The 27,041-nt window shown below is 38.7% G+C and overlaps 1 long non-coding RNA gene across 1 annotated transcript in view; it reads right to left on the bottom strand.

Annotated features, from left to right (window-relative positions):
* The window catches only part of LOC105705616 (uncharacterized), a 226,775-nt gene that overhangs the window by 150,716 nt on the left and 49,018 nt on the right, over positions 1-27,041 (bottom strand). The window contains exon 3 of the long non-coding RNA XR_001104710.2: positions 10,467-10,558. This is a non-coding gene — a long non-coding RNA (uncharacterized LOC105705616). The remainder of the gene's footprint in view (positions 1-10,466; positions 10,559-27,041) is intronic.

Genomic DNA, 27,041 nt, shown 5'->3' with positions numbered 1-27,041 from the left:
GTTGATCCTCGAGAAGCACCTGTCACAAACTCTGGGTCTGAAAGGTGACCTTGATAAATCATTTCCCCTCCCATTTGCACAAAGTGAATCTCTCGGTAATCTTTTTATGTGGACACTGGCCTCTCAGGGTTCTGGAGTTTGGTAGGAGGAGGAGACTGCAGGTTTAAGCCTTCAACTGGGTCATCGTCCTTCACAGCACTGGCTCTCAAACTGAGTATTTTTCCTAGTCCTCAATAGACACGTCAGCACTCTCCTTCCCTGCTGGCCCTGGCAGAGAGAAAGGGAGAGACAGGGACGAAGGGCTGCCATGGATTCCAGGTGTCCCTTAATGCAGTCCAGCGTGGCCACCGCAGGGCCTCTCTGCTTGCCCACAGATATCCTTTTGAGCGTTCAATTAAAAGGGACATTTGCTGACGTCCGTAGGTGGTGCGCACGGGTCCTGGCAGTTTCAACATGTTGGTTTCGCACATCGATGTTTATAAGATTTGAGAGACTTTTTGTATTTATTTCAATGCAAATATTAATGTTGACAAAACCTGATCTGTTCCTGTGTTTATTTAAAGCCTCAGAAACAAAAGGATCATATTATTTAGCAACCTAGATAATATTTTGCAAAAGTTTTCTTGCAAAATGTTTTTAAAGTGACACTGAGAAAATAAATTCATTGTCTTACTCTTTGAATCACGTTCTGAGAAAGCTTAGGAACTAGAGAGACCTACTGTAAACCCTGAATTTCAGTTTCCTCATTCAAAAAAGGTTAATAAGACCTACTTAGAGGATTGTTGACACAATGAAGGAAATGAGTGAATTCTTTTACAGTTTTGGAGCAGGGGAAGGCCTTTTAACAATTACTTAAAATCCAGGGGCTATAAAAGAGAAAACTGATACATTCAAACATTACTCAAAATTCAGGAGGCAGAAAAAGAAATGGAACCATTTAAATATATTTTAAAGGTATGCAAATCAAATATGAAAGAAAAACTGAAAATAGCTGTATCATATCACAAAGAGCTCATCTCTTTCATATACAAAGAGTTCCAAGAAATTGAGAAGAAAAAGGCCAAAAAGTTCATTGATAGACAGTTTACAGAAATAAATACAAATAGCCCATATATATATAAAGGCTCAATTTCACTCATCAGAGACAAAGCAAAGTGAAATTATGGTGAAATAACATTTCTCACCTATCAGATTGGCAAAAATCCAAAAGTTTCACACACTCTGTTGGCAAGGTTGCAGAGAAATGGGCACTCTGATATATTGCTGGTAGGAGTGCAAAATGGTACAACCCCTGCAGAGGGCAATTTGGCAATCTTTATAAAAATTACAAATGCATTTACCCTTTGACCCAGCAATTCCACTTCTGGGAATTTATCCTACAGATTATATGTATATACATGAAATAATGAATACATATTAATATAAACCTTCATTAATAGCAAAAGATAAATAATTCAACTGCTCATTAACAGGGTACTGATGAAATAAACTGTGATATATGCACACCACAAAATATTATGCTGCTGTAAAACAAAGAATGATGTTGATTTCTGTATGCTGACACGGAAAGATCTCTAGCATTTATAGTGAAAACAGGAGCAGAAACTATATAAAATGGGCTACCTTTTATGTAAGAAAGATGAGAAATTGGCAGGAGCAAATATATTTGTATTTACTATATTTTCAGAAAGAAATATTTTTAATATTCAAAAGAAGAGAATAGAAATAGTATTTCTTATGGGACAAAGAGCTGGAAATAAAATGGATGAGAATAGTGGAAGCAATACTGTTTAATATCTTTCTTTTTATATTATTTTGACTTTTACCCATGTGAATTTGTTACCTTTTAAAAAGTAAAAATTCTTCAATAAAATACTGGCAAGCCGATTACAACAGTACATCAAAAAGCTTATCCACCATGATCAAGTAGGATTCATCCCGGGGATGCAAGGCTGGTTCAATATACGCAAGTCTATAAATGTAATTCACCACATAAACAAAACCAAAAACAAAAACCACATGATTATCTCAATTGATGCAGAGAAGGCCTTCAACAAAATTCAACAGCCCTTTATGCTAAAAACTCTCAATAAACTAGGTATCGATGGAACGTATCTCAAAATAATAAAAGCTATTTATGAAAACTGACAGCCAATATCATACTGAATGGGCAAAAACTGGAAGCATTCCCTTTGATATCTGGCACTAGACAAGGATGCCCTCTCTCACCACTCCTATTCAATATAGTACTGGAAGTTCTAGCCAGAGCAATCAGGCAAGAAAAAGAAATAAAGGGTATTCAATTAGGAAAGGAGGAAGTCAAATTGTCTCTATTTGCAGACATGATTGTATATCTAGAAGACCCTATCACCTCAGCCCAAAATCTCCTGAAACTGATAAGCAACTTCAGCAAAGTCTCAGGATACAAAATCAATGTGCAAAAATCACAAGCATTCCTATACACCAATAACAGACTTAAAGAGAGCCAAATCAAGAACGAACTGCCATTCACAATTGCTACAAAGAGAATAAAATACCTAGGAATACAACTAACAAGGAACATAAAGGACCTCTTCAAGGAGAACTACAAATCACTGCTCAACGAAATAAGAGAGGACATAAACAGATGGAGAAACATTCCATGTTCATGGTTAGGAAGAATTAATATCGTGAAAATGGCCATACTGCCCAAAGTAATTTACAGATTCAACGCTATCCCCATCAAGCTACCAATGACCTTCTTCACAGAACTGGAAAAAACCACCTTAAACTTCATATGGAACCAAAAGAGAGCCCGCATAGCCAAGTCAATTCTAAGCAAAAAGAACAAAGCGGGAGGCATCACACTACCGGACATCAAACTCTACTACAAGGCTACAGTAATCAAAACAGCATGGTACTAGTACCAAAACAGAGATATAGACCAATGGAACAGAACAGAGGCATCGGAGGCAACACAACATATCTACAACCACCCGATCTTTGACAAACCTGAAAAAAAAAGCAATGGGGAAAGGATTCCCTGTTCAATAAGTGGTGTTGGGAAAACTGGCTAGCCATATGCAGAAAGCAGAAAACTCGACCCCTTCCTGACACCTTACACTAAAATTGACTCCAGATGGATTAAAGACTTAAACATAAGACGTAACACCATAAAAACACTAGAAGGAAACCTAGGCAAAACCATTCAGGACATAGGCGTAGGCAAGGACTTTATGACCAAAACACCAAAAGCATTGGCGACAAAAGCCAAAATAGACAAATGGGACCTAATCAAACTCCACAGCTTCTGCACGGCAAAAGAAACAGTCATTAGAGTGAATCGGCAACCAACAGAATGGGAAAAAATTTTTGCAGCCTACACGTCTGACAAAGGGCTGATATCTAGAATTCACAACGAGCTAAAAAAGATTTACAAGAAAAAAACAAACAAGCCCATTCAAAAATGGGCGAAGGATATGAACAGATACTTTACAAAAGAAGACATACATGAGGCCAACAAACATATGAAAAAATGCTCATCATCACTGGTCATTAGAGAAATGCAAATCAAAACTACATTGAGATACCATCTCACGCCAGTTAGAATGGCGATCATTAAAAAATCTGGAGAAAACAGATGCTGGAGAGGATGTGGAGAAATAGGAACACTTTTACACTGTTGGTGGGAGTGTAAATTAGTTCAACCACTGTGGAAAACAGTGTGGCGATTCCTCAAGGACCTAGAAATAGAAATTCCATTTGACCCAGCAATCCCGTTACTGGGCATATATCCAAAGGATTATAAATCGTTCTACTATAAGGACACATGCACACGAATGTTCATTGCAGCACAGTTTACAATAGCAAAGACCTGGAACCAACCCAAATGCCCATCGATGATAGACTGGACAGGAAAAATGTGGCACATATACACCATGGAATATTATGCAGCCATTAAAAACGAGGAGTTCACGTCCTTTGTAGGGACATGGATGAACCTGGAAACCATCATTCTCAGCAAACTGACACAAGAACACAAAATCAAACACCACATGTTCTCACTCATAGGCGGGTGTTGAACAAGGAGAACACATGGACACAGGGAGGGGAGCACTATACACGGGGGTCTGTTGGGGGGAGGGGGGACGGCAGGGGGGTGGGGAGTTGGGCAGGGATAGCATGGGGAGAAATGCCAGATATAGGTGAAGGGGAGGGAGGCAGCAAATCACACTGCCACATATGCACCTATGCAACAACCTTGCATGTTTTTCACATGTACCCCAAAACCTAAAATGCAATTAAAAAAAAAAAAGTAAAAATTTAGGAAAAGAAAGAATTAAATGAGTTCATGGACATAAAATACTTAGCCAGTGTTCCAGACCCATCTATGTATAAATATTGATGGTTTATATAAATTGTAAACATATCCCCGAGTTATTTAACTGGGCTCTGAAGAGTTCTATGGCTGTTTCACATAGTGTGGCCTTCAGACTCTCAGATTGAACCTTCATTTTTAATACGTATCCCAGAAAGTCTTCGTTTTTAATATGTATCCCAGATCAACGCTTGGGTCCATCTGAATGCTTGCATGCATAATCAGAATCGCTGGAGCTAAGACCTAGGAATATAGATTTTTTAAATCTCTCACAGTGATTCTTATGAGCCTCACAGTTTGAGAACTACCATGGTCTATCTCAGGTATACTGTAGAGGGTGTTAGAGGTAGCAAGCATGCAGAAGGTCATTTAGGCTATTATTTTGATACCATAGCTAGTCTGCTGAGTTCAAAATATACCTCTCCAGTCTTGTACTCTAAACCTGCCCATGCGATTTCCTGTTGGCATGGTCACCTGACTGTGTGTAATAGGGATTTCAAATGTAACACATCTAAAATCGAACTTTAACTGACTGGACTGGAATTGATCCCTTGTTTACTCATTTATTCTCTCACATGTTCTTTGTATAGTCTTCTCCATCTCAGTCAATAACATCATAAACCATCCAGTTGCTCAAGCTAAAAGTTTAGACATCACTTTTTGTTCTTCCATCTATCCTCTTCCTACATCAAATCCATCAGCAAGCCCTCTCCTTTGCAGGATTTATACCATTGTGTAATGCATGAGAGTGCCCATTTCTCTACTGCTTTCTCAACGGAAATTGAAACTGAGTCAGTTTTTGTATGTCCAAGAGCTGTTTGTATCTCCTCTTTTTTTTCCCCCATGGCCTATTCAGCTGTGCAAGATAAAGAAGTTCTGGAGATCTACTGCACAGCAATGTGACAATAGTTAACAATATTGTACTGTATACTTGAAACTTGCTAAGAAGGTAGATCTTAAGTATTCTCAACACATACACAAAAGCTAACTATGTGAAGTAAGAGATTGTTAATTAGCTTGATTGTGGTGAATATTTCACTATGAATACACATATCAATTCATCCAGTTGTATAAATTAAATATGTACAAATTTTAATTGTCAACTATACCTCATTAAGTTTGGGGAAAAAATGGTGAAAGGTAACAAGTATGAGAATATTTGCTAAAGCCCTTACCTCCTTAGAGAGCCCTACCCTTAGCAAACTGCTAAAAGGTGCTTCCTACACACCAACCTCTGCTTCTCTCTATCTGACTACACTGCCCTTGTGTAACCTCTGTCCTCACTCACCTGGACATTAACGTGTCAGTGGCCTCTCTGTTCTCCCGCTTCCTTTCTTGCCTTCCTTACACTCTGTCATTCACCAAATCATCTACTTCCAACGTAAGTCCACTCATGTCACTTTCCTGCTTACAATGGCTTCCCATCTTACTCATGAAAAGACCCTGAGTTTTCTTCACTTTGACCTACAAAGGCTGGGTGAGTTCCCACTTACTACCATTTGTATTACATTCTGTGGCACTCTTCTTGCTCTCTGTATTTCAGTTACATAGCTTCTCTTTCTTGCTTTGGAGTGTGCACCATGCTACCCCAGATTCAGGGCCTTTGTGTTTGCTGCGGCTTCTGTGTGGAATGTTCTTTCTACTGAGCCTCCCTGCACTTATTTCTTTGTGTTACTCAGGACTCAGCTGAAATCTCCCTCCTCAGAGAGCCCTCTTCTCTACCACCACCCCACCCCTGGAGGTCACACTATCATTTTTCCCTGTTTTGTTTTCTTTATAGCACTTGTCATTATCTAATATTACTTTATGTATTGGTTTACCTCTTCATTGCCTAAATCACTCTCCAGGAATGTCAGCTCCATGAGAGCTGGGACTTTGCCTAGTTTGTTCACTGTCTTGTCTCCAGACCTGAAGCTGTGTGTGGCACATTACTAAGTGCTCAATAAATATTGGCTAGGTAATCAATGACCTGCTTTTCATGGTCATGGCTTCGCCTCCACTTTTTCTTCTTCAGACCAACTCAGCCTCATTGTCTTGGCTTCAGCTGCCATTGTTTATATCCATTGCTTTGCCACTTTTTCCCATCCTCACTGATGTATGATTGCCAGTTTAAAAATGCACATATTTAAATTATACAACTGGATGAATTGATATGTGTATACATTGTGAAATATTCACCATAAGCAAGCTAATTAACACATCCATCACCTCACATAGTTACCTTGTGTGTGGTGTGTGTGTGTGTGTGTGTGTGTGTGTGTATGTTGAGACCACTTCAGAGCTACCTTCTTAGCAAATTTCAAATGTACAGTACAATATTGTTAACTATATCACGTTATTGGACATTACATCTCCAGAGCTTTGTTATCTTGTGTAACTGAAACTTCATACCTCTTGACCATTGATATGGTTTGGCTCTGTGTCCCCACCCAAATCTCATTTTGAATTGTACTTCCATAATTCCCACATGTTGTGGGAGGGACCCAGTGCGAGAATATCTGAATTATAGGGGTGGTTTCCCCCATACTGTTCTCATGGTAGTGAATAAGTCTCATGAGATCTGATGGGTTTATTAGGGGTTTCTACTTTTGCATCCTTCTCATTTTCTCTTGCCGCCACCGTGTAAGAAATACCTTTCACCTCCTGCTATGATTCGGAGGCCTCCCCAGCCATGTGGAACTGTAAGTCCAATTAAACCTCTTTTCCTTCCCAGTCTCAGGTGTCTTTATCAGCAGCATGAAACAGACTAATACAGTAAATTGGTACCAGTAGAATGGGGTGCTTCTGAAAAGATACCCAAAAATGTGGAAGCGACTTTGGAACTGGGTAACAAGCAGAGGTTGGAACAGTTTGGAGGGCTCAGAAGAAGACAGGAAAATGTGGGAACGTTTGAAACTTTCTAGAGATTTGTTGAATGGCTTTCATCAATATGCTGATAATGATATGGACAATAAGGTCCAGGCTGAGGTGGTCTCTGATGGAGATGAGGAACTTGTTGGGAACTGGAGCAAAGGTGACCCTTATTATGTTTCAGCAGAGTGACTGGTGGCATTTTGTTCTTGTCCTAGAGATTTGTGGAACTTTGAACTTGAGAGAGATGATTTAGGGTATCTGGTGGAAGAAATTTCTAAGCAGCAAAGCATTCAAGATGTGAATTGGTTGCTGTTAAAGACATTCAGTTTTATAAGGGAAGCAGAGCATAAAAGTTCAGAAAACTTGCAGCCTGACACTGTGATTAAAAAAAAAAAAAAACATTTTCTGAGGAGAAATTCAAGATGGGGCAGAAAATTACCTAAGTAATGAGGAGCTGAATGTTAATCCCTAAGACAATGGGGAAAATGTCTCCAAGGCACATCAGAGGTCTTCATGGCAGCCCCTCCCATTAAAGGCCTGGAAATCTAGAAGAAAATGGTTTTTTGGGCTGGTTCCAGGGTCCCTGGGCTGTGTGCAATCTAGGAACTTGGTGCCCTTCATCCCAGATGCTCTAGCCATGAATAAAAGGGGCCAAGGTACAGCTTGGGCTGTTGTTTCAGAGGGTGGAAACCCCGAGTCTTGGCAGTTTCCGCATGGTGTTGAGCTTGCAGGTGCACAGAAGTCAAGAACTGAGGTTTGGGAACCTCCACCTAGATTTCAGAAAATGTATGGAAATGCCTGGATTCCCAGGCAAAACCAGGGCCAGGGCCCTCCAGAATCTCTGCCAGCGCAGCACGGAAGGGAAATGTGGGGTCTGAAGCTCCCACACAGAATTGTTAGTGTAGCTGTGAAAAGAGGGTCACTGTCCTCCAAAGTTTCTGTGACTGGTTTATTTCACTTAGCATACTGTCCTCCACGTTCACCATGTTGTCCTAAATGGAGGACTTCCTTTCTTTTTAAGGCTGGATAATATTCCATTACACACACACACACACACACACACACACACACACGTAGTCCATTATATAAATGCATATAATTCATTACATATATATATATGTATCTTTCTGTAAATGTGTGTGTGTGTGTGCACGTGTGTGTCTGTCATCAACACTCAGGTTGATGCCATAGCTTGTCTATTGTGAATAATGCTGAAATGAACATGAGCATTCACACATTTCTTTGGAATACCGATTTGATTTCCTTTGCATATATATCCACAAGTGGGATTGCTGGATCAAAGGTAGTTCTATTTTTAATTTTTTGTGGAACTTATATACTGTTTTCCATGATGACTATAGTAATTTACATTCCCACCAGTCGTATACAAGGGTTCTCTGTTCTTCACATCCTTCCCAACATTTATCATCTTTTGTCTATTTGATAATGGCCATTCTAACAGGTGAAGTGATATCTCATTGCGTACTTTGCATTCCTCTGATGATTATGGAAGTATCTTTTTGTATACCTATGACCATTTGAATGTCTTATTTGAGAAATATTTATTCAGGTCCTTTATCCATTTTTAAATTGAGTTTGTTGGGATTTTATTTTTTGTTTGTTTTTCTATTGAGCTATTTCTATTGCTTTCTACTGAGCTACAGGAGTTTCTTATATTTTGGATATTAACTTCCAATCAGATGTTTGACAAATATTTTCTCCATTTTTCAGGTTGCCTTTTCACACTGTTGATTGTTTCCTTTGCTGTTCAAAAACCTTTTAGTCAGATATAAGCACTCTTGTTTTTTTTGTTTTGTTGCCTGTGCTTCTGGTGTATTACCCAAAATATCATTGCCTAGACCAATGTCAAGAAGGTTTTTCCTATTTTATTCTAGAGTCCTACAGTTTCGGATCTTACATTTAAATCTTTAATCCATTTTGAGTTGATTTCTGTATATGGTGTGAGATAAAGGTCCATTTTCATTTTTCTGCCTGTGGACATTCAGTTTTCCCAATACCATTCATCAAAAGACTACCTCTTCCTCATTTTGTGTTCTTGGCACCCTTGTTGAAGATCAGTTCAACATAGGGTGTATAGATTTATTCTGGAGCTCTCTAGTCTGTCTTTATGTCTATACATCTACTACTTAAATAGGAATTCAGGAAAGCCACCCCATTTAATGGCTAAAAAAAAGGAACAAAATACTTTATCACTTGATATAACTAAGTTCCTGAGGTATTTCTGATGAATCTGGCTCATCTTTTCTCTCCTGTCATAACTGCTGCCTTCATTCGTGTTCCTGCACATGATCCAATCATATGTGGTTTTGGGTGTGTTTGGGTTTGGATAGAAGAAGAGTCATGTGATTTTCAAGGAAGCTGTGAATGGGCTGCTTCACTTAAAATGATAACTCTAAGATATGATAATAACATTAGATATTGAGGGCCAAGAACAAGTATGAGAGGAGAGGACCAGCCCAAGACAGAAAACGGGACAGATAAAGGAGATTGAAGACAAATTTAGCCTAGTTCATTTTCTTTCTCTCCCTTTCTTTCATTAGTTTCCTTCCTTCCTTCCGTCCTTCCTTCCTTCCGTCCTTCCTTCCTTTCTTCCTTCCTTCCTTCCCTCCTTTCTTAGTTTCTCTTTCTCTTTCTTTCTCCTCCTCTCTCTTTCTCTTGGAATTTCACTCTTGTCTCCCAGGCTGGAGTGCAATGGCGTAGTCTTGGCTCACTGAAACCTCTGCCTCCTGGATTCAAGTAATTCTCCCATCTCAGTCTCCCAATTAGCTGGGATTACAGGCATGCACCACCATGTCCAGCTGTTTTTGTATTTTTTGTAGAGATGGAGTTTTACCGTGTTGGTCAGGCTGGTCTCTAACTCCTGACTTCAGGTGACCCACCCGCCTCAGCCTCCCAAACTGCTGGGATTACAGGTGTGAGCCACTGCACCTGACCCTACTTCACATTCTTTAACAGCTTTCTATTGGACCCTTACTCCATTCCCTCTTCCTGGAGCCCAATTTGCTTAATAGAAAACCAAATCGGGAACAAATAGGACTGGGAGGAGTGGAAGTCACATCTTTTGTGAGCAGGAACAGGTTTGAATGTATGCATCCTAGCAAACACGGTGTCATTGTGATCTGTTGCTCTGTGCCATCCACATCTCTTCACTATAATTAGCAGAAGAATCTAGAGTTCAACATAAGAAGCAGTTCTCACTTTAGTGGGCCATGAAAACAATTTCAACTCTGCTTACCTTGGCTTCTCTGAATTTCAAGCAGAGGAGGTACTGCAGTCCATTTTAAGTGAGACCAGCATCTTCCCTCTTGCTCATTCCTTTGTAAGCTCCTATAAAATAAAATCACCAGATTCCCAGAAGATAAAAATCCATTCTCTCCCTCCCCTTCACATAAGTGCATCCTCATGTATTCACAGGCTTCTGCAGATTTTAATAAGGTCCCCCGTGTGGGTCTCTTCAAATATGGGCAAAATACTCAGAGTGAGAAAATGTCACATCTAATCAAGGGTGCTATAAATGCAGTACCCGTGGCAGGCAGACGGCTCACAAGTGGCTTGAACCAAATCACAGTCTTTCTCTGTTGGAAACCATAAGAACTTCATTTTGGGTCTTCATTTTGGTTATTTCAATTAAATACTTAGGATTTTTTTTAAAAGGAAAATTTTATTTGAATTGGGCAAACAGCATAGCCTGCTGATGGTGACAGAAACTCAGAACTTTATTTCCTGGAGAAAAAAGTGTTTTAGAGACCAGTGAGTTCTCCTTTTAAACATAAACACCTAAACGTAAAGGCACAACCACTCCTAACCCCCAAATTCTTTCTGACTCTACATTTCTGCTTATATTACTGTAACTCAGTCTTCTCCAGCCTGGAGTTCTTCAGCCCTATGGTTTTAAGTCAACATTCCATGTTTTGCAGATGTCCAGAGCTTCTCCCAGTATCCCTGAAAGGATTGGTGCAGGACAATGGTTCTTAACCTAGGTGATTTTGCCCATAGAGTATATCGATAAATGTGTAAAACATGTTTGATTGTTACAACTGGGAGAACAGTGGTGCTAGAGGTAGAGACCAGGGCCGCTGTTAAACATCCTATGACATTCAGGACGGTACCTCACAACCAAGAATTATTGGGCCCCAGATGTCAATAGTGTCAAGGCTCAGAAACCCTGTCCTAGAGACTTGTATTTCTGTTGAGGCGCTCTCCATCACAGCCATTGCAGGCTGCTTTTCTCTTATCATGGGGTCCTGCCTGGAGTCCTTGACTTGGACCTGGACCTCTGCTGGTTTCACTGACTGTAGCTCTGAGATTTTGGCTTGTCTTCATGAGATGCTGTTGCCACCACGTTGGTATCAGTAGAGTGTTGAGTTAGAAAACATTAAGTCCTCTTTATTAGACTTTCCCTTCAATCCCCTCTCACATAAAGGTCTCATAGCCTTTGACTAAAGTTTTGGGGTCAAAGAGGGAGAGAACAGTAGAGTTTCGTCAAGAGAATACATTAATATATATTCATTCAATTGTCCTTTAATTGTTCTCCAAAGACATTTCCCAGACTCCAGAACTGTGAGAAAATAAATTTCCGTTTAAGCCATCCAGTCTGTGGTATTTTGTTATGGCAGCCTTAGTAAACAAATACACTGGATAATAATATCAATGAAAACCTAATTTATTTAAATTTGAAATCAGGATGATAGTATTTTTTGATGAAGTTTGCAATGTACTCACTATACAAGCCAATTGAACACTCATGCACCAAATAGGGGAACCAGGATGTGAGAGAAGACAATATGAAAATTGAGATATAATGGTATGTGTCAAAAAAATTTTGTATAAATACAATCTAGTATAAATCAATGTTCCAAAATATGTACTAAGTGCTAAGGAACACAGAGAAAATAAGATTGTCATCAAATGGGACTATGATACTTTCACAGTGTGGGGCATATCCCATCTGGCAGGGTAGGAAGATCTAATCATAGGTTTAGAAGGATGTGCTATGCTTTGTGTCTATATGGTGATATGGTTCGGATCTGTGTCCCCACCCAAATCTCACGTCAAATCATAATCTCCATTGTTGCAGACAGGGCCTGGTGGGAGGTAACTGGATCATGGGGATGGACTTCACGAATGGTTTAGCACCATCCCTTTGGTGCAATTATGATGATAGAGTTCTCATGAGATCTGATTGTTTAAAAGTGTGTGATATCTCCCCCTAAATTCCTCCTGCGTTGGCCACGTAAGACAAGCCTGTTTCCCCATTGTCTTCTGCCATGATTTGTAGCTTTCCTGAGGCCTCCCCAGAAGCTGAGTGGATTCCAGCATCATGATTCTTGTATAGCTTGTGGAACTGTGAGCCAATTAAGTCATTTTTCTTTAATACCCAGTCTCAGGTATTTCTTTATAGGAATGTGAGAACTGACTAATACAGAAAATTGGTACCAAGGAGTGGGGCATTGCTATAAAGATACCTGAAAATGTGGAAGCAGCTTTGGAACTGAATAATGGGCATAAGTTGGAATAGTATGAAGAGCTCAGAAGAAGACAGGAAGATGAGGGAATGTTTGGAATTTTCTAGAGACTTGTTAAATTGTTGTGAACGAAATGCTGATAGTGATATGGACAGAGATGACCAGGCTGATGAGGTCTCAGATGGAGTTGAGGAATTTATTGGAAACTGGAACAAAGGTTACTTTTGTTACACATTAGCAAAGACGAAGAACCTGATGGCATTTGCTCCTGCCCTAAGGATCTGTGGAACTTTGAAATTGAGAGTGATGATTTAGGGTATCTAGGGGAAGAAATTTCTAAGCAGTAAGTGTTCAAGATTTGACCTGGGTGCTTCTAAGAGCTCATGTGCATGAGCAAAGAAATGAGGTAAAACTGGAACTTATATTTAAAGGGGAAGGAGACCATAAAAGTTTGAAAAATTTGTAGCCTGGCCATATGGCAGAAAAGAAAAGCCCACTTTTAGGGGAGCAATTCAAGCCACCTGAAGAAATTTGTATGACTAAAAGGAAGGCAAGTGCTGACAACCAAGACAATGGAGAAAAGGCCTTGAAGGCATTGCAGAGAACTTCATGGTAGCCCCTCCCATTACAGGCCCAAAGGCCTAGGAGGATAGAATGGTTTCCTGGGTCATGCCCAGGGCCCTCCACCCACTGCTGCCCTATGCCGTCTCAGGACACTGTTCCTTGAATTCCAGCTACTCCAGCTCCAGCTGTGGCTCAAAGGGGCCCAGGTACAGCTCAAGTTTGCAAACTATAAGCCTTGGTGGTTTCCATGTGGTGTTAAGCCTGAGGTGCACAGAATGCAAAAGTTGAGGCTTGGGGACTTCCACCTAGATATCAGAGGATGTATAGAAAAGCCTGGATGTCCAAACAAAAGTCTGTTGCAAAAGTGGGGCCCTCATGGATAACATCTACTGGGGCAGTGCAGAAAGGAAATGTGGGGTTGGAGCCCCCATATGGAGTCCCCACTAAGGCACTGCCTAGTGGAGCTGTGAGAAGAGGACCATTATTCTCCAGACCCCAGAATGGTAGATTCACTGACAGCTTGCACCCTGCACCTGAAAAGCTGCACCAGCCAGTGAGAGCAGCTGTCAGGGCTCAGCCCTGGTAAGCCATAGGAGCAGAGTTAACTAAGGCTTTGGGATCCCAGTCCTTGCATCAGTGTGGCCTGGATGTGAGGCATGGAGTCAAAGGAGATTATTTTGGACCTTTAAGATTCAATGACTGCCCTGCTATGTTTCAGACTTGTATGGGGCTTTTAGTCTCTCTCTCTTTTGATCAATTTCTGTCTTCAGGAATGGCAGTGTTTACCCAATGCTTGCATCTGCACTGTATCTTGAGAGTAATATTATTGTTGTTTTTGATTTTACAGGCCCATAGGAGGAAGATGCTTGCCTTGTCTCAGATGAGACTTTGAACATTGGACTTTTGAGTTAATGCTGGAATGAGTTAAAACTTTGGAAGACTGTAGAGAAAGGGTGATTGTATTTTGCAATGTGAGAAGGACATGAGAGTTGAAGAGGCCAGAGACAAAATGATATGATTTGCATCTGTGTCCCCTTGAAAATCTCATGTCAAATTATAATCTCCAATGTTGGAGGTGTGGCTTGGTGGGAGGTGATTGGATCATGGGGGTAGATCCTTCAGGAATGATTTAGCACTGTCCCTTTTGTGCTGTTCTCATGATAGAGTTCTCATGAGATCTGGTTGTATAAAAGTGTATAGCACTTCCCCAGCCCCTTTCTCCTGCTCTGGCTATGTGAGATGAGCCTGGTTCTCTTTTGCCTTCCACCATGACTGTAAGTTTCCTGAGGCCTCTCTAGAAGCTAAGCCAATGGCCAGCATCATGCTTCCTGTACAGCCTGCAGAACCATAAGTCAATTAAATCTCTTTTCCTTATAAATTATCCAGTCTCAGGTATTTCTTTATAGCAATGTTAGAGCTGACTAGTACGTATGGTTTCTGGTGAACATTTATTATTTCTTGTTTGTTGATTAATTTAGAAAAACACCAGCCCAAATGGAATCCTCTGTTTTAAAAAAGAAAAAGTACCTGAAGGGACACTAAGAAGGAAAGGGGGAGGGAGAGAAACCTGCATTTTCTTCATTTTATATTTCTGACCAATCTGAATTATATAGTGATTATGAATAGCTTAATAATATAGTTTCATAAAAGGTAGAAATGTATATTTTAAAAGACATGCATTGACATACTATTTTTTAATTTATATTTTTGCCCTCACATTGAACAAGTGATTTCCAAATTGCAATGATGATATCCCACAGACATAGCTAACAATAGTCAGTTCTCATGTGTGCATGGCACAACATATAGTCCAATATTTGCCATTTATTATCCAGTTCAACTCCATGAAATTTGCTCACACATTTTAGAAAAAAAGGTCAACACTTTAAGGCTTATAATTTCTCCAGTTCAATTGTTAACGCCCTTAGAGAAGATGTGCAGATCCAGGGTCATCTCATTTTTGGAAGTGAAAATGTAACATGGATCAGTTAAAAGTTGAAGTTCCCATATTCTTATCTTTGCATTTAGAGATGTAATCAGGAGTAAGCAAGGATCTTAGGTATACCAGCTGATCATTTAATAAAGCAAATGTCCAGCTATAATCCTCAGATACATTTTAGAACTCTTGCAAAGGCTGATATAATCATACATGTAAATTAGCCAGAGGATTTTTTCTCAAAACTTTTGAAAAAGAAAGGGATTGTTGTGAAACTAACTATAAAGAAGGTGGGCAGGGAATGGCAAAGGTTATCCTGCATGATGTGTGACTAATCTCTAAACTAACTTCTATTAGAAGATAACGACCTTAACCTTGGCCACGGGGGTTGCCACATCTTTTATGTCTTTGAGTCACATCTTGCGGGTGAACCTATACTTCAAAGACAGAGATCAATGAGAGTGTGTTTCTGGGTGTAAGATTTCCTGCAAACAGGACTTATGTACTTTCACAGTGTAGGGCTCATGGGAGAAGTTGCCTCCTAAGGGAGGTCTTGAAGTAAGTCCCTTGAAAGGGATACTTGGATTTTCCAGTAGTTTTAAAAGGCATAAGCAGTTGATTTCCCAGTCAGTTTCCAGAATCTCATTGCCTTTCTCCTCTCTGAGCAGCAGCCAAAGTCCTGACCATCAATCTATAATTTGCAGAAAATTCTAAGTCTCATAAGCAGAGCTTCCTGCCTATAAATTGATGACCCTGAGTGCACAGCTATTCCCTACATCCTATGTTTCCCAGAGGACAGTATTTAGAGCTCTCTAGGGGAGTTTCTCCCATGGGGAGTCACAATTGATTTCTTAGCCAATATCACAGCTCTCTTTTTTTCTGGCCAATAGCTATGACTTTAACTTCTAGCTGATACTATGAACCAGAAGTCTCAGTGCATGAGTGAGTGAACGAATAAGTAAATAAATGAATGAATGAATGCTGGCTGGTAGAAGCTCACAATATAGGCAAAAAAAAAATAAAAAAAAATCCACACATTTCCACGCAATCACTTCACCAAGCATTATCTTAGGAAGTTCACTGACACTTCTGTCTCCTTTCTCTACTTCAGGCAATAGCCCTCACAAAACTGAAACAGAGCTTCTAATAATGAAATGTTGGAACCTTAAATAGTACAGAAAGTTTTATTAAATTAACTATAGCTTCCAACTATCAGTTTTTGGTAGCTTCTTTGGCATTTACACAAAACTTTGTGTAGTATGAGTGGCAGAGAATTTTCCTGTTTTCTGGATTTTTGTTCTTTGTTATAAAATTTGTTCATTTATGAGCCTGTATGTTTGTGTATAGGAAGTTTGTGTGATAAGTTGTATGCATGTTAGCTGGAACCATTTATTACATTAATGGAAAGAGAGGAACAATGTTTTTGCTCCTGTTATTCCCAAAACCATAAAAGACACACAGGTTTTCTCCCTCACATGACAATTTCTCTCCCTTCTCAGCAGCATGGAGGAAGATTTGAGCTCTATTACCCACAAAAGCAAGATGTATGGCATCTAAGAATTTCTCACTTGCTGTCCTTGTAGATAATTTTTTAACTGGGAAAGAGAGGTTTAAAGGACTACAACTCAGTTTCACCTGATGGACTCCAAGTTTGGGAAATCAATGGCAGATCATTCCCAGTCAGGCGGGTGTCTTTTGCAGCCCTATGCATGTGACCACAGCTCCTGTATAAGCGCATCAAACTGATCTTGCAACCAAAGTTAACTTAAGGTTGAAACTCAAAACTAAAAGGAAACCAGAGCCTATAACAATTGAGAAAAAAAAGGAAACAGTGGGAGTTCGTGTGGACAGAAATTGTCAAGTTTCCCACTGCTAGTATTTGTCAGTATCACATCCAAAGTCCCCACCCACCCGCCCTTCCTCTCTCCATTCCAAAGTGATGCCAAGGGAAACACATGCAGAAACATATGCACACATGTGTATAGAAGGAGCACTGTAGGGCTTTGCCAAAGTGATTTTGACCACAGCAGATCATTTTTTCAGCTTTGCTTAACACAGGTATTTCCCTTAACTTACTGTCCTCAGAGTAAGTTTCAGCACCTGGCAAGTGACATTTAATTTTGTTCCTTTGAAAGGGCACCCAGAGGTTATTACCACCCAGTTCCCAAGTTGCTCTCAGGACTTGAACTCATGTGAGAACTAAAGGCAAGCCACACAGCACTTTACCTACCCTACACTCACAGATGGAAACCTACCTCAATTCTGGCTCATCTTTGAGGGCATTTTATTTGATAATCTGTCCCTGCAAAGGTATCCATTCCCCAGGACACCATAAGAATGAAAGCACAATGAAAGTTCATCATGGGCAAAACTAACATTTATTGAGCACTTATAATGTGACAAGTTCTGTGCTAAATACTGCACACGGATGAGCCCATTTAATCCTTATAACAACCTATGGTGTACAGGAAACTGAGGCACAGAGAGGTTACATGACTTGCCCAGGATTATACAGCTGCTAAATGGAGAATACAAGCAATCTGATTCCTGAGCTTATGTTCTTAGCAAATTTACTCTTCAGGCTCTATTTAAATACTTTTGTAAGTGTGTGTGTGTGTGCGCGCACGCGCATGTATGTATGTGTGTGTGTGTGTGTGTGTCCCATATGTATATGAGTGGGTTTCTGGAAGGGAGGTGCAGGAGGTGAAACGAGGGCAAAAAAAATAGACGGAAGAAAGATATCTTCAGGGCCTTGGAACAATTGTTCATGGATGCACCTCTCAGTTATAGTGTAAAGGGGCCCTTTTAAACAGAGCATCAACAGTAGGCTGCTGGCAAGATGAATAGAGATACCTCACTCTCTCCAAGTGGCAATTTGAGGAGACCAATTTAAGAAAACATCATTTACTCATTATTGGGGTTTCTAAGGAATTTCTTTGGGAAAGGTATAAATTGCACCAAAAAGTAAATCCCACCATCTTCAGGTCCCAAAGCTTGCTTTCTCCAGCTTTTTTCTAAGAAGGGACATGGAAGGATTTAAAAAAAATCCAAAACCCAAACGGTATATCTCCATCTCACACATTTCTTTTTTTTCTTTTTCTTTTTTTTTTTTTTTTTTTGAGATGGAGTTTTACTCTTGTCCCTTAGGCTAGAGTGCAATGGTGTGATCTCCACTCACTGCAACCTCTGCCTCCTGGATTCAAGCAATTCTCTTGCCTCAGCCTCCTGAGTAGCTGGGATTACAGGCGCCTGCCACCAAACCTGGCTAATTTTTGTATTTTTAATAAATACAAAAATTACAGGTCTAAGTCACCAGGCCAGGCAACACACCATCTTAGAAAAAGAAACTTAACCTTCTTGCTTTGATTTTTCTCCCTAAAGTGATTTCTATCGTAATTGAGCCTTCACAGGCAACAAGGGAAAGCTCCTGTCTGGTTATTAAAACATGAACCCTTCACAGAAAGTAGCTCATTCTAATACCTTATTGGGGAATTTAAGACATAATATCCAACAGTAATCTTGTGGATTTAACAGACTTTGTAGGTTCATTTGCCATGTCTCTCCTTTGTCCTTCCTCCACAGAACTTCTACTAACCTCAAGAAAAGTCCTATGTAGTGAAAATATAAATGTTGAAAACAGTTTGTTGTATTATATTTCTATTGCAGATTACTGCTAGAAGACTTTAGACATCATTTAGTGCCATCTTCTTTGTGGGTAGGGGACAAGGAGAACAAGGCTTAAATATGAGACTGAATATTCTCAAAGCCACATGTTACCTCAAGGTTTGGTGCTTCTTTGAATCCCACTTCATTTCTCACTTTTATTGCATATCTTATATGCCCCCATTTTATTAAGATGGCCATAGACTGATCAACATGAAAAAGGTTCTTCAGAAGCTTTCACTCAATCAATACAAATTTTGGACTTACATTCTTCTCTCCAGTGTCTTTCCAAAAAAGACCTTAGATAAAAGTCATTTTTCAAAACGTGTGACCCACTTGGCCACATTTAAATGTTAATAAAATCCTATTTTGCTTTTATAATACACTACTAGAGATAGTTTCCAAGTTATATTAATACATGTTCTATACTGTACTGATCAGTAAGACTTTTTTACTTAGTAGAATTGAGGTAAAGAGGCAAAAGTAGAAGCCAAGAGCTAATCATCAGTGTGAGGTCACAGTGGTGACTATAGGCTCCATGAAAAAAGAGAGCTTGCCTATTATTACCACACTGAACTAAGTATTAACAGTATATGGTTAAGTAGTAGGCACTCAACACATTTTGGTTAAATAAATTAACAAAAAGGTGATAGGGAGAGGAGGAGCTCCTCATATATTTCTACATGCTCCAACTACCACATTTTCCATAGACAAAGTTCTTAATGGGTCATGGCACATCTCATAGCTGAAAGAGACCAGGTAAATCTCAGCTTCTTAAAGAAAGAAACTGAGAATACAGTATTATTTGGTGCTTTAAACTGAGATTTCTTATTTGCACAATGATGGGAAAGGTAGAGCTGGCTCCCAAGAATGGTTTTCAACTTCCCCACCTTATCAACCCTGTAACATGATAAGACATGTTATCCCTATGTAATATCTCCTGCTTCTCAAGGTTACCTTCTCTAAGCCTCAGGTTCCTTGTGTGTGAAATGTCAGTAACTCTAGTTAAAGGTGGTAAATGAGGAAAGGTGCCATTTCTAAATCAGAAATTTTGGGGATCTCTGGAAGACACAGGAGAAATGACTCATTGATTGATTAAAATATATATATATCAAAACATCAGCTGGCAAGCCCACATTGAGGCACAAGTTGGGTGCAATGCAATTCTTCTCCATGGAAACTCAGCAAGGGCTGAGTCAAGTGGTGATCTCTGAGATAATTTATTAAAGAGCAGTTGAACAGGCATGGCTGTTGATCTCTACACTCTTTTATCTGTCTTTCCATATTCAGCAGTTGGCCATGGTTTTCTGTCCAGGTTAAAACTATGAGACTGGTCTCTAAATAAATCAGAGACTTTGTTTCAAACATAAAAAGTGAGCATGGGAACAGGAGAGAAAAGTAAAGCATGACTATGAATTTAGGTGTAAGATAGAAAGGTTGCTCCTTCTTGAAGGGCAAAACATTGAAGCACATTGCCTCCTAAGTTTGGCAACCATGAAGGGAGGTGCCATCCTCTTAGCTCTCAACCTTAGAATAGCCTAGATTCTGTCATCCTCTGTCCATTGGAGAGAACTTTCCCAGTGAGAGCAGAGCCTACTGCAGAGATAATACTTTACTTCTGCTAAGGAAAACCCACATTAGCTGCCTGTATTAATCACCTCATGCTTGAATTTCTAAAAGTAAGTGTATAAGCAACAATCTCAAAACATTTGGAAAGACATAAATAATAGAGAAAAAATTAAAATCTGGAATTAAAAATAATTAAAATAATTCTCAAGGGAAAGGAAGAAATGAAAGTATGCCAAACATCTGTTTGAATGGTGTGGGTTATAAACATTGATTTATCTTCAATAATAAAAAATATGTTTATATACATTAAAAATACATGGCTGGTTGAGTGCAGTGATTCAGACTTATAATCCCAGCATTGTGGGAGGCCAAGGCAGACAGATCACTTGAGCTCAGGAGTTCGAGACCAGCCTGGCCAACATGGTGAAACCCTGTTTCTACTAAAAATGCAAAAATTAGCCGGGCATGGTGGCACACCTATAATCCCAACTACTCGGGAGGCTGAGGCAGGAGAATCGCTTGAACCTAGAAGGCATAGGCTGTAGTGAGCCATGGTCACGGCACTGCATTCCAGCTTGGGTGACAGAGCAACATGGTTAAACATGAGCTAACTAGAAACAGGATGTAGAGATCCCAAAATGCTTTCATAAGACACAACACAAGCACAGAAACTGAAAAACGGTAAAAGACAACTTAGTCAATCCAGTGAATGAGAAAAAAATCCACAGCAAATAGAAAATAAAGCAAGATAACAGAAATAAAATCAAATATACATGTAATCACAACAAAAGTCAATGGCTTGACCTTCCATCAAAAAACAAAGATTTTCAGATATAAAAGGAAAAAAAAGTATGTATGTAATTTGTAAGAGAAGTACTTTTAAATTTATTTTAAAATATTGAAAATATGAAGATTGATAAACATATATCAGGCAAAAGGTAAAGAGACAATTCATGAAAGAAGAAATATAAATCTTCTATATATCTATGAGAAGGTACTCAACTTCTAGCAAGGATAAGATTAATTAAAATGATCATGAGATACCATTTTCCACCTGTAATAAGATAAGCAATTTTTTAAAATAATTGGTGATAGCCAGGGTTAATAAGGATGAGTAGAAACAGGCATTGCTGATGAAACTATAAATTGGCTGGGATTCTCCAAGTTATGGCGGGGCAACATGGAACGGGAACAAGAATGGAATGATCCCATTGACTTATCTCTAGGATGAAGGCTAGGAGTCTGGACAAAGGTGCCCAGGAGACAAGTTCTGTCAGCAAGTCATGTCATCATAAAGCATAGAGCCAAGAGCATGGCACCTCCATTCATGGTTGCCAAACTTAGGAGGTAATATGCTTCAACGTTTTGCCCTTCAAGAAGGAGCTACCTTTCTATCTTACACCTAAGTTCATAGTCATGCTTTACTTTTCTCTCCTGTTCCCATGCTCACTTTTTATCCTTGAAACAAGGTCTCTGATTTATTTAGAAGCCAGTCTAATAGTTGTAACCAGACTCAGCTCTGATGCTTCCTTACTTTGTTCTCTAGTGCAAGTCTCCTTGCTAGAACATGCTTCAATTTCTCCATCTGCCTTAATGTTCTCTTCAGATGAAATGAAATAGTATATGCAAAATGGTTCAAAGAATACAAAAAAGCTGCATTATGTGTGACATTATCATTTTTTATAATAATAAAAATTGTATTGACATGCTTCCACAAGAAGGACAGAAAAGATTAAATGTGTATGAAATTGGTCAAAATCTGGCTACCACTATCTGAATGCTTTTATCCTCCCTCAAAAATTTTAAAACATTTAAAAAGCAGTACTTTCAGCATCCTTGGATAGATCCAAATACGTGGTCAACTTGTTTTCTTTATAGAAATACAAGATGTTCTTTTGCTCCCAAACAGCTGTGCCTGTCTGAAGCATTCACAATCACTGGATTTCTTACAGAGCCCACTTAGGAGGAACCAACGAAAGTGCTTTTAGCAGCTGGGTCCCAAACCCAGGCCGCAGGTCTCAGGGTAGCTTGTTAACCCTGAAGTGGGAGGTAGGGACTCAGGATTTTGGTTATACCTTCCATTGTCTGCCTTTTACTGTCACAGTTGCTGTTGTTTCTAAGGGTGACATCTGAGCAGGCTTTCAACACTGGGGAGAAAGACTTTTCCACAATCTAGGAGTAACAGGGCTTCTCAGGGTGAATGAAACTTTCTTCTTTAAGACTCTTAGTATTATCTTCAAAAGTCAGCTCTTCCACAGATAATTTTTATTAATGTAAGATGTTCTATTTGAGAGTCATCACTCTAGATAGCAGTTTTTAAAAATGGTACTGAGCAGATACCAATACACTTGAGGAATACTTAAGATACTGGGGTGGTATTCTACCTCTATCTCTTATTATATCTGCAATCTTGTGTATGATACTTCAATTCTTGGTGCCTCTGATTCTTTATCTTTCCTGCCACTGGTACGTGGCAAGTGCTTGATAAATGGTAGCACTGGTCTTTGTTATAGTCTCATCTGTACTTTACTTCCATTCAGGCAGAGTCATTATTTTACTATCAACATTAGTAAAGAAAGAGAGTAGGCAAGATAACATCTAGTTTCTCACATCAGGGAGAAAAAGACCAGATGGCCTAGGCTACACTTACAGACACAGACCAGGAAAGCTGGGCTGCTGTGAATAAAATTGTTTGAAAATGTAGGACATGCTAAGTACCTACTACCAGTTGAGTCCATTGAGAGGCATAGCTGGGAATCAGATTCAAACTGGAGACAATCTAGATTATAAAGGCTTCTTTAAACAAATCTAAAAGTGACAGAATGATGTCTCCTTTCTGATAGATAAATTCAAATTCAGATCCAAACCATAAACTGTTTGATCTGCAAGTTCTGCTGGAATCCTATCTTTTAATGGAGGCTTTCCATCCCCTTTCTGACCCGGTTTCCTGTGGAAAAAGTGGAGGCCATTCATTAACAGATGGGGAATTTCAGGAGAGAAATAGGAATTGTAAGGAAGGGTCAAATAGGAATGCTAGAAATAAAATTGTGATAACAGAAAAGAAGAATGCTTTTGATGGGCTCATAAGCAGGCATGATATAGTCAAGGAAATAATCAGTGAACATGGAAAGAGTATCAAAGTTACCAAAACTGAGAACACAGAGGATAAAAATGTGAGAGAAGAAAAATGAACAATGTATTCAAGAGCTATGGAACAATATGAAACATTCTAATATATAATTAATATCTCAGAAGAAGAGAGAGATAGCAGGGAAAAATATTTGAAAAGATAATGAAGAACTTTCCAAAAATAATAAAATGTATCAACAACAGATCTAAGAAATTTAGAAAACCTCAAGCTGGATCAATATCCCCTCCTCAAACACACACACACACACACACACACACACACACACACATATCCCTAGACATATTAAATCCAAACTGAAAACAAAGATAAACAGGAAATCTTGAAGGCAGCCAGAGGAAAAAAGAAAGAAATACATATTACTTACTGAAAAACAAAGATAAGCATTACAGCAGATTTCTTGACAAACACTATGCAAGTTAGAAGACAAGAAAGTGATGTCTTTAAAATATCAAAACTGAAAGTGGCTATCCTAGTATCTAGTAGCCAGTGAAAATACTTTTCAAAAATGAAGGTAAAATAATGAATTTTCAGACAAATGAAATTAGGAAGATTTTATTACCAACAAAATCTTTTTTGGTAATAAAAATTTTGTGAATTTATGTGAAATGTGAAAAGAAATTCTTCAAGCAAAAGGAATATGACACTAGAGAGAAACCTGGATCTACATAAAGAAATAAAGAGTTCTGAAAACAATGTAAAATGGAAGTAGACATAAAAACATATTTTCATATTATTCATCATTCTGAAAGAAATCAACTGCCGGGCCGGGCGCGGTGGCTCAAGCCTGTAATCCCAGCACTTTGGGAGGCCGAGGCGGGTGGATCACGAGGTCAAGAGATCGAGACCATCCTGGTCAACATGGTGAAACCCCGTCTCTACTAATACAAAAAATTAGCTGGGCACGGTGGCGCGTGCCTGTAATCCCAGCTACTCAGGAGGCTGAGGCAGGAGAATTGCCTGAACCCAGGAGGCGGAGATTGCGGTGAGCCGAGATCGCGCCATTGCGCTCCAGCCTGGGTATCAAGAGCGAAACTCCGTCTCAAAAAAAAAAAAAAAAAGAAATCAACTGCCTAAAGCAAAAAAAAAAAAAAAAAAAAAAAAAAGCAGCAATATATTGTGGGTAAATAGCAGATAAAAAAGTAAAATAAATGTCAACAATAGCACAAAAAAAGGAAGAGAAGAATTGGAAGTAAGACCCTTATACTATGTGATATTCTGTTATTTAAAAATAGACACTGAAAATATAGATATATATTGTAAAGTTTTTAATGATTCCAATCTTTATTTTAGATTCATGAGGTACATGTACAGGTTTGTTACATGGGTATATTGTATGATGCAGAGGGTTGGCTTCTAATGATTGCATTGCCCAGAGAGAGAGCATAATATCCAACAGTTAGTTTTTCAACCCTTGCCACTCCCCGCCCCCACTTCCTATGCGTCCTCAATGTCCATGAGTACCTAACATTTAGCTCCCACTTATAAGCAAGACCATACAATATTTGGTTTCCTATTCCTGCATTAATTTCCTTAGGATAATGACCTCCAGCTGTATCCATGTTGTTACAAAGGACATGGTTCCATTCTTTTTTATGGCTGTGTGGTATTTGATGGTATATTTGTACAACACCTTCTTTATCCAATAAACCATTGATGAGTGCCTAGGTTGATTCCATGTCTTTGCTATTACTAATAGTGCTGTGATGAACATATAAGTGTATGTCTTTTGGTAGAACTATTTATTTTCTTTTTGATATATACTTAGTAATGGGATTGCTGGGTCAAATGGTAGTTCTCAGTTCTTTGAGAAATCTCCAAATTGTTTTCCACAGTGGCTAAACTAATTTACTTTCCCACTGACAGTGTGTAAGCCACTCCTTTTCTCTGTAGCCTCACCAGAACCTGTTTTTTGACTTTTTAATAGTAGCCATTTTGACTGGTGTGAGATGATATTTGATTGTGGCTTTGATTTGCATTTCTCTGATGATTAGTGTTGTTGAGCATTTTTTCATATGCTTGTTGGTCGCTTATATGTCTTCTTTTGAGAATTGTCTGTTCACATCTTTTGTCTATTTTTTAATGGGGTTATATGAGTTTTGCTTGTTCCATTGTTTAATTTCCTGATAGATTCTGGATATCAAACCTTTGTCAAATGCATAGTTTGCAAATATTTTCTCTCATTCTGTAGGTTGCCTGTTTACTCTGTTGATGGTTTCTTCTGCTTTACAAAGGTGCTTTAGTTTAATTAAGTCTCGCTTGTCAATTTTTGTTTTGGCTGCAATTGCTTTTGAGAACTTAGTCATACGTTCTTTCCCAAGGCCAATGTCCACAATGGTGTTTTCTATGTTTTCTTTTAGGATTCTTATAGTTTGAGGTTTGTATTTAAATATTTTGTCCATCTTAAGTTTTGCATATGGTGAAAGGAGGGGGTTTAGCTTCATTCTTCTGTGTATAGCAGCCAGCCAGCTATCCCAATACCACTTATTGAATAGGGAGTCCTTTCCCCATTGCTTATTTTTGTCAACTTCGTCAAAGATTAGATGCTTTAGGTGAGTACCTTTATTTCTGGGTTCTCTATCCTGTTCCATTGGTCTATGTGCCTGGTTTTGTACCAGTAGAGGTATACTGCAAATCCTAAGACAACCAGTAAAATATTTTAAAAAGAGGCATAAATAATAAGCCAACAGTGGAGATAAACTAGAATCATAAAAAAATACTCAATTCAAAAGTAAGTAGAAAATGAAGCAAAAAAAAAAAAAATAAAAAGACTGAAGAAAGAAAGCAAATGGAAAATATCCTGTAAAATAGTAGAGTTTAATACAATCCTATCCAAAATTATATTAAACTTAAATGATTTATCTGTACTAATTAAAATATGAAGATTAACAGATTGGATGAGAATACAAAATATCTATATGCTACCTACAAGAAACACTTTAGATATAAAGACTTAAATAGGTTGAAAATAAAGGGATGTAAAAAGATATGCAACGACACTAATAAAATGAAATCTGGAGTGGCTGTAATAATATCATACAACATCAACTTGAGAAGGAAGATTTTATCATAGATAAAGAGGGGCAAATTGATAAAGGATTCAGTTTTCCAAGAAGACATAAAAATTCTAATTGTGTATGCACCTAACAACTGAGTTTCTAAATTCATGAAGCAAATGTTATAGAACTGAAAAGGAAAATAGGCAAATCTACAGTTATATTTGGAGAGCTTACCATTCCTGTCTCATCAGTTGATAGAATATGTAACAGAGAATCATCAAATGTATAGAAGACCTGAGTATCACTACCAACATACTTAACCTAATTGATATTTATATAACACTCCACCCAATAACAGCAGAATCCACATTCTTTACATGTGCAAATTAAACACTCACCAAGACAGACCATATTCTGAGTCATAATACAAACCTAAACAAATTTAAAATACTCAAATCATACAAAA

Source organism: Aotus nancymaae, unplaced genomic scaffold, assembly GCF_030222135.1.
Source record: "Aotus nancymaae isolate 86718 unplaced genomic scaffold, 86718_ANA_hifiasm-v0.15.2.pri h1tg000019l, whole genome shotgun sequence".
NCBI classification, from domain to species: Eukaryota; Metazoa; Chordata; class Mammalia; order Primates; family Aotidae; genus Aotus; species Aotus nancymaae.
Note: the sequence above shows the minus strand (reverse complement) of the source record. Positions and strands in the feature narration are given on the sequence as shown.